The sequence below is a fragment of the Lynx rufus genome, unplaced genomic scaffold, assembly GCF_022079265.1.
Source record: "Lynx rufus isolate CCGP_SWC_20201006 ecotype Redwood Valley unplaced genomic scaffold, mLynRuf1.p SCAF_3, whole genome shotgun sequence".
Taxonomy (NCBI): Eukaryota; Metazoa; Chordata; class Mammalia; order Carnivora; family Felidae; genus Lynx; species Lynx rufus.
Window position 1 is genome coordinate 18042538 of NW_025814845.1, and position 18815 is coordinate 18061352.

The 18815-nt window shown below is 43.1% G+C and overlaps 1 long non-coding RNA gene across 1 annotated transcript in view; it reads right to left on the bottom strand.

Annotated features, from left to right (window-relative positions):
- The window catches only part of LOC124520718 (uncharacterized), a 29797-nt gene extending 11265 nt beyond the window's left edge, over positions 1-18532 (bottom strand). The window contains exon 1 of the long non-coding RNA XR_006964384.1: positions 18019-18532. This is a non-coding gene — a long non-coding RNA (uncharacterized LOC124520718). The remainder of the gene's footprint in view (positions 1-18018) is intronic.
- Positions 18533-18815: the final 283 nt, after the last annotated feature.

Here is an 18815-nt window from a genome sequence, read left to right on the forward strand (position 1 = left end):
AGAACTGGGAAGCACGGGAAATGGTCTCAGTGGCTCCACAGCCAGGCCCCATGAAGAAGCATTCATTTTTCTTCAGGTTGCAGTAGTAGCTCTAGTCAGCCAACAGCAATGCTAGTTGTCTACCATAGCGATGACTTGGCTTCTTGGCTGGTTTCTTGTCTCATGATCTGCTCCCTATCAGTGGACTCTCCTCTATTGTCCTCTCCTACCATTCTCTCCTGCCTCTGCTCTGGATCTCTCTTCTTCTGCCTCTATCACCTGTGGGGTTTTTTTCTTTCTATCAGAACTACAATCGAACTCTATGAGAAAGAGGAGGTCTGATTGGGACCATGAGTAGACCCATTGGTTCATGAAGTAGATGATGTTCCCATCGTGCAGAACACTTACATTAAGTCATCTCACCCACCTCCCCAATAAGGGATACACCACTGGGTCCTCTAGTTGCAGCCGAAGTAGCAGGATCATACAGAACAAAGCATGGACCTACACGTTTGGAAGGGAACATTGAGCATGGCAGGTTCTATGTACAACTTATCTGGTACAAACACAAATCCTCTTTTATGTACTTAAGAGTGCTAATCAGAATAAAAGCTCTTGCTAAAAAAAAAAAAAAAAAAAAAAAGGTATTAAATTTAAGGGTAAACCAAAAAACAAAGGGTCATTGTTAACTATTCTCTTATTGTAGACTTTGGCTAGAATTCCATTTTTGGCCGTGGTGTGCTTAGCACTGAACCTCATACACTTTTTTAATGCTCTTGAACATCAGCTCCTCACCTATTGAATCCATAGTTAAACAGTTTGGTTGATTCAGGATACAAAAAAAGCAGCCGTTATCTGTTCTTTTGTAACCCAGAGCTCTGATAAATCTGACATTTCAAAATGGCCAAACATTAGAGGTTTCTGAGGTTGTTTTATTGATGCTGTTGACTTACAAGGAGATGAAAATAATAGTACCTTGAGATTGCAGACCATTTTGTATTTTTGAAACGTTCTTCATTGACATGCCGCTCATTAACTCCTTTGTACTTCCCCAAGGCCCTGACTAACTATAAAACACAAATCCTTCACAGCTCTGCTGAAGGCTCCTCCCCTTTTCCATGAAGCCATTTTGTTTTTCTAAATCCACCTGGATCCCTTTTTCCTCTGAACTCACCATGGTTCATTGCCTATGCTGTTCATGCATGATACTTCTTGCTATAATTGCTTTTAGGAAACCATAAATTTACTTGTTTACGGTAAACTCCTTGAGGGCAGAGAAAATGACCAATGTCTTATCCCCTAAGCCACTTAAAACAGTATCTGGCACATAAAAGGTATGAAAAAAAATAGAGGAGGGGGAAGCATGAGAAAAGGCATAATTGTGCCCACTTTATAGACGAGGAAATTAAAACACACCACTTGGGAACTGAGGAAAATATTGCACTGGCTCGTGGTGGCCCGATGCCAAAGTGCAAACGCAAAGAAAGAAACTACTTCGAGGGAGAAGAAGAGGAAGAATAAGAAGAGACAGCAAAGGAGGAGATGCGTCAGTAGAGGGCTGAGACGAATGGATAAGCAGGAAAGAGGAGATTCTTTTTAAAAGGGAGGCGAAAGTTAAGGGCAGAAGAAAAAGGCTTAAGAGCATGTGTATAATCTCCTTAAGAAAATGCTTTATGTCAACCAGAAGAGCTAATTTGGGCTTTGGGAAGTAGAGAAGAAATGAGGAAGGTTCTATCCTTTGGTCCAAGGTAAGAGAACTGAGAAAAGTAAAAAGAGGATAAAGGGGAAGAAGAGAAGGAAGTGGTTAGTCCTTTTTTGGTTGTTAAAATTATTCCAAACAAAATCCGTGTTTGACAAATTTGCAACACCAAAGGGAAAAAATAAAACCACAATGAAAGGAACTTCAGAGTCCAGATAATACTTTTCTTGTTACAATGGAATATTTTACTACACTTTTAAAGTCATTTCCACCTCTGCTTTATTCTAATGATGACGTAGAACCAAATAGCACCCTGCAATATCAAACGCTCTACCAAAACCTGGAATGTGACCGGGTATGTGATGCTTTGAGTCCAAAATTCTGTGCAATTTGGATAACCAGAGGCAAAACTTCTAACACCTGAGGTGACATTCTTTGTCATGACATTATGTAAGAACAGTTCAACATTTGAAACCAGAACTTGCAAATGACTGTCTAATCTAGCAATGTTTTCTGACCGTCCTAAATTTGATTCCTATTACGCAAAAGCGTCAGAGAAAGATTGGCTCTAATTTTATTTAAATTAGAAAATAACGATACGACGTGTGACATCTTTTCCCTGAGTTTTTAGGATACCTTTCTCACCCAGTTTTCTCTTGCCACTCTGGTAACTCCCTGATTTTCTTTGAAGACTCTTCTTCCTAGATTCTTCCTTAGTGTCAGTGTTCCTTGGGAGTCCATTTCTGACTCTCTGCTTTTCTGACATTACACCATCTTGTTTGCTCTATTTCCTTTGTTCCAATTATTATTCAGAGGGAGAAGACTCCCCAGACTCGGCCTCTATAATCCTTCTCTACAGAGCTTCAGGACAATTCCAACAGTCTGGATGTCTCTGGAGTGGTCCTCAGGCACCAAGAATTTCCCCCGTCCAAAACTGATCTCCTCTCCCCGCCAAATCCTGTCCTTCTTCGTGTATGCTCTTACACCAGCATTGTCACCTATCAGGTTTCCCAAAGCAGAATCTGGGATATTATCTTTAATTTCTCCTTTTACACATCCATTTCTCTGGTCTTATGGAGTCTATGTGTTGTGCATTTCTTGAACCGTCTACTTCTATCAATCTCAGTTGACCCTGAATTATCCTCACAGCTCCTCCATAAAAATCTTCCTGTCTTTCCTCCCCCACATTATGTCAGGTGCCCCAACTATGATCTTGCATTGTCCTCTGTGCCTCTCTTTTACAATATATATTGACTTATGCCATGCCACGCTGGTGTAACCAATAGACCCAAGTGTGTAACAGCTCAGCCATCAGGAGCTAATTCCTGCCCACATAACACTCCTGGACTAGTGTTCAGGTGGTCAACGCAACTCTTCTCCATCCATTTGGAGAACAAGGCTCCCCTTGCTTTACTTCTCTACCACTCCCTATCCCTTCTCCTTAGATGTCACCATACTCGACTTACACATCACTGCTAGACTTCAGTCACATGACCACACCCAACTGCAAGGGAAGCTGAAAAATGTAGTTTATCGGTCCACCTGGACAAAGAAGCAAACGACACATTTGGGAGGAAAGCAGTGTCTGCCCCAAGAGCACTTTACCACAGTTGTTATTCTACATTTATTTGTACAATTACATTATTATGTCTGTTTCCTTCACCAGATCTTAAACTCTGTGGAGATAGATGCATTGCTGTCCACAATCTGGTCCCAATACGCCTCAGTAAATATGTGTGGAATTAATCAGTACATTCTTATTAATCTAGGTCTCTAGCTTGTCCAGCCTCGAGCACTGCAGTCATCTCTTAACTGACTGTCCTCCTTGCTCCCTCCATAGTGTCTGTCCTCCATATTGAATCTCTCTAAACTGTGCATTTGCTCCTGCCATGTCCTCTCCTTTAAAATTCTTCAACAGCCCTGCATTGCCTTTTAAACGCTTTATCTTGTTGTGTACTTCCCTTCATCTTTTCAGCCTTACTTCTCATTACTGCTCTCTTTCCACATTCCCTCCTATCACATGTGCACGCGTTCACGCCTACTCTCGCACAAACTCTTTCTCCCTGTCCATCATAGCCACACTAAAACACCGACACTACCCCCCCCCCCCCCGTGCCCTTCTCTGCTAACTGCTCATTGTCTGTGAGTTTGTCACTTCATTGAGGATGCCCCTTAGCCGCCAAGATGCTGTTAGTGCCATTTTCCTGTGCTCCTATGGCCCTCTGCCCACTCTAGCGGGTATTTTATGGTTTGCCTCAAGTTATTAAGTCCTTCTCCCTCAGCAGACTATCCTGCCACATCTTATTCCCTGTAATGCTCCCAGCACTTAACACATTGCTTAGCACATAGTGTATATCCCGGAAAGAGAGGATGGATGCATGGATGGATGGATGGATGGATGGATGGATTGATGGGTAAATGACATTCAGTAGGAGAGCTGTGAGCCATCATGTTCAATTTCCAAAAAGGTCAGGCATCACTGGTGACCTCTGTTAAGAAAGCTTCAGTGGTAGAGGGGCACCCGGGTGACTCAGTCGGTTGAGCTTCCGATTTCAGCTCAGGCCATGATCTCATGGTTCGTGAGTTCAAGCCCCACATCAGGCTCACTGCCATCAGCACAGAGCCTGCCCTGGATCCTCTGTCCCACTTCTCTCTCTGCCTTTCCCCCACTTATGCCCTTGCTCTCTCTCTCTCTCCCTCAAAAATAAACATTAAAAAAGATTTAAAAAAAGACGAAGAAAGCTTCAGCGGTAGAAATACCAGGTAAAACTGTGCTAAAGGTAGAAATGTTAATTATCAGAAAAGTTTTCCAAATGTCTTTCCATAATCTGAACCTCTTAACCATCTTGCAAAAATTCCAAAGAGATGCTTTTCATCTCTTCCATAACATTAATTTTTAAAACCCAAATAGCCTTAGACCTGCATTTTCTGACAACGCAAATCGTCAGTGAGTTGTCTCATCTCCTGATTTCAAGATACAGCGGGGAGGGGGGGGGTTGGTTTACCTGGAAGCCCAAGATTTACTTTACTTGTTTTTCCTGGGGCTCACCGAGGTTGACGGATCTCTAAATGGAAGCTGTAAAATATTAAGAGGATCTGATTTCTTTCAGGTCAGATTTGCCTGTGTGTGCTCCAGAGTCCTGGAATCAGGAGGGGGGTGGGACTTGGAGCTGGGACAAGGGTTGTCTAGGGTCCGGCGTCCTGGTATAAATGCCGTTGCCACAATAACAGACTCCCAATTTAGGAATTTGCCAAAGACACTGCCCAAGGATCATTCCTGGGTTTCTCGGAGTGTAATAGACTAACCAAAAAAAAAAAAAAAAAAAAAAAAAAAAAAAAAAAAGGCACTTGTATTCATATGTAAATGTTAGCATTCTATCATCACCTGAGCAAGAACAATAGATTTCTAAGTGCCTGTTATTGCCATAGGCAAATGAATGAGTTTAATGAGGCATTCACAGGGCAGGAAACCTTACAATTTTAAGATAAGAATAACAGCTACTTGCAGAAGTCAGCATAAAAAAGATCCTCTGACTTCATTTATCTGCCCGGTTTCATCTGACATTCTCATAATAATAACAAATGTATATTAAAAAAAAAAAGTAAGTGCAAGCTTCTGGACCAATGCCTCTCTTCCAAGAATTTCACCGAATCTCAATTTCCTAAAACTTAGTTGAGCTGCTTTGATGTTTACATGGAGAGAAGGCGGGAAAGAACACATGCTTTGACTTAGGGTCAACTGTCTACCCTGCTTTATTTTCAGTCCTGTCAGAAAACCACGTTCTTTGCCTGCCTCACTCCTTTATTTTCCCAAAAAGGTATCCTCTTCTCTGTAAGGTTCTGATCCAAAATAATCAGTATTGGAAGCTGGGCTGTTTTTTGCCTCGTTTCTGTCGCCTGAGTCATTCTCTCCAATACCAGGATGCCCTTAGGGAAGATACAGAGGAAATGATGTCATTCTCTTTGGTCTCTTTCACGCTTTGGGCTTTTGCTGGGGGCCTGAGCCTTAATGAATCGGTTTCCTAATTAGCCAGCAAGGATAGGCGAACCAAATGTGGATCTCCTGTTTCTCCCTTCTGGTCACCGGAGGCACACACGCTCTTTGCTCCTTCAGTGGGCTCAGGTGACTTTGCCAGGTATTAGTGGCTCAATCTTCTTAGCATCATTGTCAAGGAGCTGGAAGCAAAGGTATTTATTATGCCTGTTTTATGAGCTGGAAACCAAAAACCTCGAGTGTCTGTCTTGTCCAAGGTCAGGCAAGGCTGAAGGGTAGAGGAGGAAGAGAGAGGGAGGGGCAGCTGAGGGGGGTGGGGGGAGGGGGGGGGAGTGTCCGCCTCCGGGTTCCTCGCCTTCGTCCCCCAGCCCGAGCCCTTCGCATGCAAATGCGGAAAGCAAAGAGTCTAAATTCAGAAAATCTGCTTCGAACAGATTTCATGCACCAACTTGATAAACGTGTGTTCAATCCTGGGCATTTTGGACGCTGTGGCAGTTCCATCGTTATCACTTTGAATCAGTTTTGTTCTTTTTCTCTGATATTCAGCGTCTCCGGCTGTTCTCCTGGTGTCTTAACTTGGCAATTGACAGATCCGTGTGCTTTCGTTTGGTGGGAGGAGCTGGGGTGCTCTCAGCAGGCTCTGCCACCGCGCCCCCACTCCAGCTAACTGGAAAACCATAGCACTTGGCATTGCTCAAAGCGCTTTCTCAAATACCCTTCCCTCCGAGCCTCCCAACTCAAGAGCTATTTTAACTCCTGGCTCTTTCTGTGGAAATGATCTGTTCAATGTGTCTGTCTCCTCAAGCAGAATTCAGCTTCTCCAGGGCAGGGCCTACGTCTTAATTCATCTTGATAACCCCGGCACCTTAAACTCCAGTGGAAGCTCGTGAAACGACTTCTGGAGGAGGTGACGGGTGGGTGGAAGCAAGAGAATCTGCCGAAGAGTGAAGGGGACAAAGGAGGCCAGGAGTGCCTGAAGGAGCAGAAGAGAGGACTCAAACTGGCACCCCAGATTAGCTTGAGGCAGCTAGCGTTTATCCTTAAGAAGGATCCAGAACCTCAGAAGGAAGCCACACGCTCACTAAAAAGTTACCAGAAAGATTCCATGGAAACAAGAAGGAATCTGGACTCAGAATCTCCCAGGGGTGGGACCTCAGAGATTTTTCTCTATAAGCATCTCACGTACTAGGGTTTGAAAAGCGCTGTAGTGCCCTTCATCCCCTTGCACACCACGCAGGTCCAAACAATGCAGAGCGGTTTTCATCAGAGACCCAGCCTCCTGGGGGAAAGTGGTTTGTCCATTTGGAAAGACCCAGGAACCTCCAACACGTAAGCTCTGATGTCACTCACGTGTACCTACACACCGATGTGCGCGTGTTCACACTTGCCTGCAGGGGATTCCAGATCCCTGCGGGGCCGGTGCCTGGGGTCGCTTACCTGGTCCTTTAAAATGTCTCCTGGGCATTTTAGGAGGCATTAGGGCAGCCCTGACCAAGACTGAGTCTAGAAAGGAGGTGGGTGGGGAGAGGGAGAGAGAAAGCCGTTTTAGGGCAAAAACTCTTTGGACAAAGTTCCTCGTATCTCAGACCTTTGGCTCCTGTTTCTAGATTAACAAATAACAACAACAACGACGACAGGTATTTGAAGGAAAGGAGAAAATGAAAAGGTTAATTATATTTTCGAAAAGTCACTGCAGATTTTGGTGACGGACGAACCTGCATTTTGCCTTCATTTTTTTCCGGAGTGATTCATTCTTCTTGGTTCCTAACACCTGCTTAAAAACAGGGCTTCCTTCTCTCTGTCCTGAGGGTGTGCCAACCATGTTTGAAACCATGAGGTAGGTCTTAATAACCAGGGGAGGGCTGGGGGTGGGGTGTGGTGGCGGAGGCAAGTCTTATTTGATGTACATAATGTATTCATTGTTTAAAAGCATACGTTGCGGCTAAAGCTGTGGGCAGGTTAGGGGTGAGAAGCGAGGAGTCTGATGTGTGCTCCCCGAGCAAGAGTCTCCATGCCCAAGGTGAATGTTTACCCTGGAGAGGCTGCAATCCCTGCTAATACCTTAGCTTCTCCTTCCATGAAGGCGGCAGTAAGTTTTGGGATTTTTTTTTTTTTTTTTTTTTCCCTCTGAGTTTTCCAAAGCAACCCACAATAAAAGGAAGGTCGGACCAGCGGTATTGACTTGCTGGGAAAAGTGGCCTGTGTTTCCCAAGTTTCAACTCTCTCTCTCTCTCTCTCTCTCTCTCACTTCCCTTCTCCTCGTTGCCCGACTTATTTTCTCAGCTCCTTGTCAGTTAATTCACATTTCCTGATTTGGCAAACAGCACCCCCCCCCCCCCCCCGCCTCCCTTTTCTTGGGTAAAACTTCCTGAGTTAACATTAAAGAGAACTGTTACCTCACCGGAGAGCTGCAGGAGGAAAATGGCATTTAGGTTTAATTACATGAAGCCCCACAGCAGTTACCACTTTGTAAAATTCAAGTGACTTTTTTTCTGAGCGCCCTGTTTTCCAAAGCCGGCTGGCTGGCCACCTCTGGGAGGGTGGGATGCCGCCCAGGGGGCCTCCTGGCCTTGGCAGTCAGCGAGGATGAGGGCCTTTCCAGCTCTAGCTGGCTGAAAAGAAGCCGGCGGCGGAGAAGGGTGTAGATTTCCAAGGCTGTTCTGGAATCTCAGAGAAGGAGGGCATATATTACAAGCCCCGGGAAGAACCAGCCTTTTAACCATTTTTTTGCCCCAAGCCGCACAGCCACCTTCAGAAAAGCCTAGGGGAACTGGGCCAATGAGCTGTTCACACAACTGCCTCTGTCCCCTCGTCAAAGAGGGGAAGTTGTCATCCGTGGTGACCACAGCCTTCCCCCGTGCCCCCTGCAGCCACTGTCTCAGAACTTCGTGCTTTGGCCCTTCTCTCTTCTTGAAAATTGCACGCAAGCGAGACTAAGGCATCTCCACGGACACCTTCCTGGGAACCTGTTTGGGTCCGTGCTTGCTTCTCCTGGCGCTGTGTGTATCACCTCTAGTTTGGGGAAAGAGAGTGTGTTATTGGTTCACTCCTTGCCACCTATGGGTCTTTGCTCGGATGTTACTTTCTCAGAGAGAAGAAGATACAGACCCCAGACCACAGACATAGTGTCCACCCTGATGGATCCTATGCTACCGTTTTCTCTGCTTTCTTTTCTTCCATGATGCTTGGGACGTCTAACACGCTGGTACATGCATCACAACATGCTTCTCCATTTCTTATGTTCTGCCACCTGCCACACACTTGGCCTCTTAGAACAGAAACCGCAGGGCTCAGGAACATGGGCTATTGTGCTCACCACGACACCCTGGCCTCTAGAACAAGGCCCGGTGTAGAGTAGGTGCTCAACGAGTATTTGCTGAATGACGGGTGAATTTGAGAAATTTACGAAACCAAAAAGAAGATATGGGAAGGGATAGTTTTTGATCAAAGAGACTCTTTCTAAAGTACCAGGGCTGGAAGGAAGAGAAGAGAAGGCATGGAGAGGCCACCTGCGTGCCTCAGTCGGTTGAGCATCCTTCCGACTCTTGATTTCAGCTCAGGTCATGATCCCAGGGTGGTGGGATTGAGCCCTGAATCAGGCTCCACACTGAGCATGGAACCTGCTTAAGATTCTCTCTCTCTCTCTCTCTCTCTCTCTCTCTCTCTCTCTCTCTCTCCCTCTCTGTCCCTCTTCTCCACTTGATCTCTTTCTAAAAAGATTAAATAAAATAAAATAGAAGGCGTGGAGAAAGACAACATTTAAGTGATGAGGTGTTGGTCACTTCATGCTTACGATAGACTAGTGAGTTAGATGTCATTGTTGATGTCTCATAAATGAAGAAATGGAGCATAGCGAGGTCATAGGCAAGGTCATATGCTTACCCAAGGCCGTGCCGAGAGAAAGTGGCAGATAGCCTCGTGGACCGTCTGACTCTCTAGGTGCGTTCCTTCCGCTCTGCTGCTGTTGGTTCCCTGACTTCTGTCTGGGACAAAGCTTGGGAAGTCGGCATCCTAAGCAGATTCAGTTAAAACGCCTAAGACCCGGATTCAGATCCCAGCTGGGCCACTCACTGGCTGTGTAAGTTCAGGCAAGGCTCTGAATCTCTGGGGGCACCTGTTCCCCATAAAGAAAATGAAAAAGTGGGACCTAGCATCCGCATTCCCTTACTTCTCCAGGCAGCCAGGTGCGGTAGCAAGAGAACAAGCGTTCATAACTCTAGAAGAAGAAATTAAACCCAGGAAGGCTGCGTGAGTCACTCTATGGTTAAGCAACTTGTTAGGTCAACGGTCTGGAGAAAAACCACTCAGGCAGGCGGTGTCCTGACATATCATAATTGTCACCCCTTCCCTAAACCGCACCGTTTTTATCGCTCCATAGAGATATTAAGAGTGACAGGCTGACTCTGAAGCTATCGCAAAGGTAAAAAATCTTTGAGAAGCTTCGGATTTAAAACGCTTTCTTTCAGGTGGCTAAACAGAGCATTAGCAGTTCCGGCACCCTAGATGAGGGCTGGGGGCTGAGGGTTCTTGCTTGGCCGGGGCTGGCCGCAGCTGAGGATGCGTGCGGAATATTCTGGGGGAGTCGCATCCCTGAAATGACACAGTGAGAGAAGTCTATTAAAATGCAATCTATGGAAAATCTCAAGTCACCTTGGGCTCCAGGCTTGTGCGGGCCTTGTTAATACACCGGAATGCTGTCTGTTGACGACCTCACTGTTTTCGTGGGTTTGCTGCTTAAATGCTGTATGTGAAACACTTAAGAGTCACTTAAATGGGAGAGAAAGCAAGTCTTTGCGTCACCAAGACTTCAGGCCGAAAGTAGTGGCTTTGCTTGTTTGAAGTTTCATTGAGCGTATACTGTACCAAGAAAAACTTCAAATAAACAAGCAAAGTGTTAGGTTTAGCGTCCCTGTATCTTTGGAGAAAGGCTATTTAACAAAGGAAGCCTCTCTCTTTCCCTTACGGCAAGGGCAGAGTCAAATCATATCTTCCTTCTTAAACCTGTGAAATTAGTTTCAATTTTTTTTTTCCTTTTGGCTAGAGAGTAGTCTGTCTTTGCTGTCCCAGAATCATTGGGCCGCATAGTTTTCTATGAGTAAAAAAAGCCAAACTTGTGAAAATGAGGCTCTGATCCCTCTCTGTAACGTCAGCATTCATGAAAAAGCCAGTATTTATGGAATTCTTTAGCTTACGATATAGGATGATCTCTGTTCCGCTCCCTGAACCATCAGTCCAGTCTTGCCTTTTCTTGGGTCCAGGACTAGACTGCAAGCCTGAGGACTGTGGGGTCTGGGGTCTCCAATGTGTGGTCCTTAAGGCCCTTGAGAGGGCCCTTGTGTAGGTAAGGGCCAGCCTGGCTGAGCGGTAGGTGCCCAAGAGAGCCAGGGCAGCGCCATGGAAAATCTGGTTTAGTGGGGAGCATGGTATGAAGGACACATAGGCTTCCAGGGCCGGAGGGGGCCCATTTATCTCTTTTGCAGGATTTAAACTGTCTAGGGTAGCAGCGATAGAAGAAAACATGGCAAATGTTAGCAGAAGGGAGAGGCTTTGTTTGTACATGTGAGCTCACATTTTTCCCTGAGAGAAATGCCCTCCCGACCTTCTCCAGCCCCAAAAGCACAGAGGAAGAATTTTGCTGGCACAATTAGTGTTTTTAAATGTATTACTTTTCCCCATAGGTTTCCGTCATGCTTTTAAAAATTGGATTCAACATCCATGTCATATTTACGAGGTTTTTTTTGCGCGTGATAGCTTCGTGTTCTTTTTCCTAGTATTTGTGTATATCTTGTTTTTCAAGCTAGTTCCTTTGCTGAATATTTATTGAGCGCCTACTACGTGCTATGCACTGGGTACAGTATTGTGATTGAGAATCCCAAGGAATTTCGTTTGGCCTGCATTTTTTTTTTTAATTCCAGTGCAGTTAACACAGTGCTGTGTTAGTTTCACTATACAATATAGTGATTCGACAATGCCATATATTACTCATTATCGGGTTCATCAAGATAAGATAAGTGTACTTACTCCTTGTCCCTGTCGCCTATTCCACCAGCCCCTCACCCACCTCCCCTCTGGTAACCACCTGTTTGTTCTCTTAACAAAGTTAAGAGTTTGTCCTTTGGTTTGTCTCCTCTTTTTGTTCCTCCCCTGCTCATTTGTTTCGTTTCTTAAATTCCGCATAGGAGTGAAATAATAGAGTTTTTGTCTTTCTCTTTCTTATTTCACGTAGCATGACACTCTCTAGATCTGTCCATGTTGTTGCAAATGGCAAGATTTCATTCTTTTTGATGGCTGAGTAATATTCCCATATATGTGTGTATATATATATATATATATATATGATATATATAATGTCATATATTGAGTACCTACTGTGTGCCAGATAATTTTACATCTCTTGATAAATTCATGTCAGCATTCCAGATTGCCTACATATTTTTTTGATCTTCAAATTGTCCTCTGATTTGGTTTTGACGTCTTTCTGGTTCCCTAGTAGAGTAATGAGTTAAATATATACCACACATTCTTTATCTACTCATCTATTGACAGATACTTGGGCTGCTTCCATATCTTGGCCATTGTAAATAATCCTGCAATAAACCTAGGGGTGCATATATCCCTTCTAATTAGCATTTCTGTATTCTTTGGGTAAATACCCAGTGGTACAATCACTGGGTCAGATGGTAGTTCTATTTCCAATTTTTTGAGGAACCCCAACGCTGTCTTCCACAGTGGCTACACCAGTTTTCTTTCCCGCCAACAGTGCACAAGCGTTGTTTCTCTCCACATCCTCACCAAGACTTGTTTTTCTTGCGTTCTTAATTTGTGCCATTCTGACAGGTGTGAGGTGATATCTCATTGTGGTTTTTGACTTGCATTTCCCTGATGACCAGTGATGTGGAGCATCTTTTCGTGTGTCTGTTGAGAATGCCAAGGCTTCGACATTCTAGTCGGGAGCTCTTCACCGACTACCCCTTTACCTTCTATTGTCTGCCTTTGTTTTCTGTTCACTTTATCACACATGCTTCCTATGCTTCTTCAAGTTGTCTTCTAAAGATAAGTTACTAAAATAGAATTTTCAAAAAGGTAAAATCATGACTCTCATACAAATATAAAATGAACATACGCTAAAGGCTTTATTCAATTCATTAATCCATTAGGGAACCAGAAAGACATCAAAACCAATTCAGAGGACAATTTTAAAGATCAAATAAATATGTAGGCAATCTGGAATGCTGACATGAATTTATCAATAGGTGTAAAATTGCCTGGCACATAGTAGGTACTCAATAAATTTTAACTGTTTGTGGTAAATGTCTGTCATTCCTGGAAGTTCTTAATGAATATCACTAAATTAAACCTGACTGCACAGAAGGTAGGGTGGTGATCTGAGCCTAGCTATAAACATAGAGGGGCCACTTACAGAAGAAGATGTTTATACCAATTCCTGTAGTCGCTTAGACTTGCTTTCAATTTAGGATGATTCTAAGACCAGACTAGACAAGCAGCTATGAATTTCGGTAAAACCTCCCAGGGAGATAGCAGGTTTTCGCACGCCACATTTGAACTTATTTTCAGTATAGAGAGGAGGAAGGATTTTGGTGAGTGGCACTGAAATTGCCTTTTCAGGACTAGAATCATAAAGAGACGTTGCTACTCCGGATGGCGCGATAGAAAAAGCAGCACTGTTTGGTGGCCAGGAGAGAACCCCCTTCCCTCCCCGGCCTACCCGTGGACGGTGAAACTTGTCTTTGTCCCTTCATTCTCTGTGCCTCAGATCACTGGGTGCCCCACGCTTTTTAAGCTGTTCTAGAAAGGGGCGTTAGGAGCTTTACAAACATTTGATTCAAATTTTGTTTTTTTACTGTTTTAAAATTGGCAATTGAAAGCAAATGGTTTGATTAATGCGGGACAAAGCATGTGCCAGAGGCCTGGCACACTGCTTCATTGGCTCCAGGTAGAATGCACAGTCAGGGTGGAGTCTTCCAGAGCCCTGCTCTGGATGAACTGTCATACACAGCTGGGTGGGCAGGGGAGGGATGAGGTTCCAATACTCTGCAAGCAGCTATTTCTTATTAATGATGTGGATTAGCCAGCTGATATTCACCTGATAATGCTTTCTAATGTGAATCTTCCTAAAGGAGGGCAGTGGCATAAATTAATTTGAAAAGCGAACCAGAGAGGGGCGCCTGGGTGGCTCAGTCGCTTAAGCGTCCGACTTCGGCTCAGGTCACGATCTCATGGTTCATGGGTTCCAGCACCCCCCCCCCCCCCCGTCAGGTTTTGCACAGACAGCTCAGAGCCTGGAGCCTGCTTGGGATTCTGTGTCTCCCTCTCTCTCTGCCCCTCCCCTGCTTGTGCTCTGTCTGTCTCTCTCTCTCTGAAGAATAAATAAACCCAAAAAAAAAAAAAAAAAAAAGCAAATGGTTTGCTATAATGAGAAAGTTCTAGAAATAGTGGTAATGGTTGTACAACCTTGTGAATGTACTTAATGCCACTGGGTTGTACACCTAATGATTAAAATGGTAAGTTTTATGTTAAATAAATTTTATCACAATAAAAATTTTTAAAAAGCCAATGGACAGTCAGATGAGTCATATACTAAATTTTCGTAAATAGGAGATTTTTCATGTGCTCTCAAGTTCTTACGTAAACTTTGAATAAAGCATTTCCTCCCATGTTTATCTACTTGAAGAATACCCTGAGATTGAAAGGTGACTACTTAAAAATTGTTAGTTTGCAGCTACATTTATATCCACATCAGAATCTTCTTAATATTTATTGAGTAACCAAAACAAATACAGAAATACAATGGAAGATGGGTGTATAACTCTTTTCTATTAGGTCCTATTTCTAAATGTTTGTGTTGAGCAAAAACAGCCTCTTAGAATGACATTATAATAAGGAGTTGTTTTCATCTTAACATATAAAAACAATTTATGCTAAAAATGCCATTTTAATCTGTTATATTTTAGGATTCTATTGAGAGTCCCATTGCTTAAAGAAAAAATGTTGGAAACCACTTTACTACATCATCTTAAAATTCTCTCTGACTTGTTTATTATTATAATTATAAAATATTTAGTGTTTGAAAAAGATTTATATTCTGTGGGTTGCTTTTAGCAGCCAGTGAAAAAATAACTGAAGCAAGATGTATATTTATCTTCAGAACAGGGAAATCAGAAAGCGTTATCCAATACGGTACCGCCCCATCTTCCACTGGCTACGTGTAAATAATCACAGACACCACAATTCTGATTCCTTCATGTCTGTGCAAAAGAGTTACGCCAATTTAACAGTTCTTAGTCTTGATCTTATAAAGTTATTTTTAAAAACCCTTTTGTTCTCATTTAATCCCCCCTTTCTATTTGAGTTATAGAACTCTTTCAAACAAAATGCTTCATCCTTTCCAAATTCTCTACATCAGAGAGGACCTCCCTCGACAAATTTTCATGCAAACTTTATGTGTATATGTTTGTCTAGGGGAAAGGGTCACAGTCTCCTTAAATTTTCAAGGGATTCTACAAAATGTAAATAATTGCCTCCATCCTTAATCCTCCTTTTCGTTTTGCTAATATAAATCTTGCCTATGAATCATCTAAAAAGGAATTTTGCTATGGACAGTACCATCAGGTGCCTGAGAGAAATAAACCCTTGAAGAGGAACATAGCCATGTTGGATGCATTTCTTTCTTCTGGGATAAGCTTCCAACACCATGTTAAAATCCCCACCTACTACGAGATTGTGCCCTAATTTAATTTCCAGTTTAGTATCACATATGAGAACGTGGAACAAAATCATCTGAAAAAAAAAACAAAAACAAAATAAACTGGCACAAGAGAGAGTGGAGCGATACATTTCATATTCAAATAAGCATCTAAGAAGTTTAAATTATGACATCAAACGAACTTGATATATTTCACAATACTTTAATATTTAATTCAAGGAAATATTTGGTTGGGATCAAGAAAATATTGCTCCTTTCATTTTTAAGCCTGGAATCCTATTCTTAAGTTGAAGATATGTTATAAGGTTTTCTAAAGCAAAAGGGATCAGAAGCTACTGATTTTCTCTTCTGTCCTACTGAATGCATTTAAATAAACTTTTTAATATGGTGATTTTTGTGGTTTGGTAAGGCATCCAGAAAACTTAATGAAAGGTAAATGATATTGGGCATTGATCTCACCCACCAGTCTCCATTTTCTTTCAATATCTAAATTAATCAATATATCCAAATTACGGGATGAATTCAGGTTATGATTATTGAAAGCACCTCTCAAACTGGGAAGTTCTTTTTAATAGTACTTACTTTATGATTACATGTTATGCTACCTGCAAAATCCAAAAGTGAGAGATGAGGGGTGAAGACCAAAGAAGACTATAAATGATAAGATTATTGACCTCACATCATTCATCAGAGCAAGCTCGAATGTATTTCCTTAACAGTTGTGTTGCTGGATTTTGAAAGGTTGCCCTTCACTTATTTATCCCTTACTGTAGTTAAGCTTCTTCCACCCACAACTTCCTACTTAGTGGAAATAAATTTTGGTTTTGCAACTGACTAATAGTTAGTTATTCGGTCAGAAAGTGACATTACCAAGTTGAGAGTGCCCCAAAGCATGTTTTCTGGTCGAGATCAACTCTATTTTTTCCTCTTTTGTTTGGGATGAGAAAGCCTGTTTTATGACCTCCATCCCCAGAACAGGTCAAATGCTCAGATTCTGGAAAGGCATTTCTGCACAGCAGCCCCATCCCCAGAAAACTATTCTAAGTCCCCATGCCTCTACTACTACCAACACTGGTAGCCAGGGGCTGGGGATCTGGAATAACCTGCCTCCTGCTTTCAGTTACCTAGTGCCCCATAAAAGAGCTTAGCAACTTAAAACAACCACAAACGTTTATCATCCCAACCGCACTCCGTGTCACCCACCCCCAGTATGGGAACAGCTCTATCTACATTAACACTGGCAACTCCCCCACCGTCATTTCACAGAGTCTTCTGCGAGATTTCTCTGCCTTGAAATTTTAGCAAATAAAGATTACAACCTGGTGCTTCCCGCGGTCTGAAAAGAGAATGTGAGAGAAAGGAGAGGGTGCCAAAGACAAGATGGTCATCAAGAGTATATGTATAGTAGGGGCTCCAAGGTCATGATGGCCATCAAGTTCAAATCCCATCTGAAACCCCTGTGTAAAGATGGCATGTTACCAAATGCAGACTCCAGACGAGTCCCCAGCACCATTTTCCAAACAGATTGCTGCCTCCTTAATTCTGTTTTACATAGTAATTCTTTTTTTTTTTTTTAAGCGTTTATTTATTTTTGAGACAGAGAGAGACAGAGCATGAACGGGGGAGGGTCAGAGAGAGAGAGGGAGACACAGAATCGGAAACAGGCTCCAGGCTCTGTCAGCACAGAGCCTGACGCGGGGCTTGAACTCACGAACCTCGAGATCATGACCTGAGCGGAAGTCGGACGCTTAACCGAATGAGCCACCCAGGCGTCCCTTACATAGTAATTCTTGAACCATCCCTGTCTGAATATAAATTGTGTGTATGCCCAGAGCCTAGCACAGCACTTGATGTTTTAGAGCAGCTCATTGATTACATGGATAAAATTGCCCACTAAGATGCATTGAAGAGTTTAGTCTAAAAAATCTTTAATATTTTTTTCATGCTACCAAATTAATTTTGAAGACTGACTTTAGACCTTACTTGGGGAGGATTACTGAACTTGTACTGTGGGTTCTTGGCCTAATATATTTTCTATCTCACATGTGATCTTTCTGTCCTGCAATATCCCAGAATTCATCGTTCTGACTGTGCTTGGAACCTTCTGTCCCCACCAGACTGTGAGAAACTTAAGGACCTGAATTTGGATTTTGTTAATCTTCTTTGATCCTGTACAGTATCTTACAAACAGCAGGTGCTCACATCAATATTTATTTATTTGGGGCAATTTCCTTATCTGAGGGGCACCCTTTCCATCATAAAATGATGTCATAAACTAAATACTGGTTGGCATTTTTCAGGTGAAAAAGCAAAGGGGAAAAGGGGCATGGTATGGTAGAAAGGAAGTGAGTATCGATTTTGAACCATTCCATTATTCTTGAATCTGTGCTTAAAAATAAAGGAGCTTTTAGATCATTAAAGAAAGAAAAGAAAGATGATACCAAATGGAAGAAGACCAGGAAAGGGTCTAGCCCTAAGTTTGCCATTCAATTAAATGTCCTTGAGCTTCTCTCCCTGTTCTGCTCCTCAATTTTCCCCTTTGTAAAATGAAGGTATTGCACCACATGATACTGGGGTGATTTCCAGTGCAACCAGTCTAACATATTGTCGCACTTGACTTACCTTTAATAACATCCGAGAAAAGTAAGGTCTGTTACTGGTCCTCAGTCGCGTCCTCCAAGAGGATGGGTAAGTATCTACAGACGTTTTATCTGTTAGTTTTGCTGCGTGATACATTACCACACCCCACGCCCAAATGTAGGCCAAGTTTAAGGGTGTTAAGCGAGAATACATATGTCTTCTTTTACAGAGTTTCTGAAGGTCAGGAATTCCGGGGTGCCTTAGCCAGGTGGTTCTAGTTTGGGGTCTTTTAGGAGTCTGTAGGCAAGAAGTTGGCCAGGCGGGGTGGGGGTGGGGGGTTGGTGCAGTCTTCTGGAAACTTGACCGGGGCCAAAAGTTCTGCTTCCACGATAACCGCTCACTTGGCAAGAGACTTCAGTTTTGCTCGCCACATGGAGCTCCCTGTAAGGCTGCTTGAGTGTCATGACACGGCAGTTGCCTTGGGCCGTAATGAGGGATCTAAGAGTGAGAGCAAAGAGGAAGCCACAGTGCTTTTAATGACCCCGTCTCACAAGTCGACTATATACTGTTTCCTTCTGCCCATTCTCTTTGCTAGAAACAAGTTACTAAATACAACCCCCCCCCAGGGGAGAGAAAGGAGGCTCCACCCCCTAAAAAGGGGAGTGTCAAAGAATTTCTAAATTTATTTGTGAATTTGTGAACTTATTCTCAAACTCCTGCAAACATGGATTGGGTCGGGAGGGTCAGCACTGTAAAGCAGAGTACGGAAGTTATAACAACGAGCATTTCTGGAGTGACTCACTATTGAGAAAGCATCTCTCCTTGTTTTGTCATTTGGT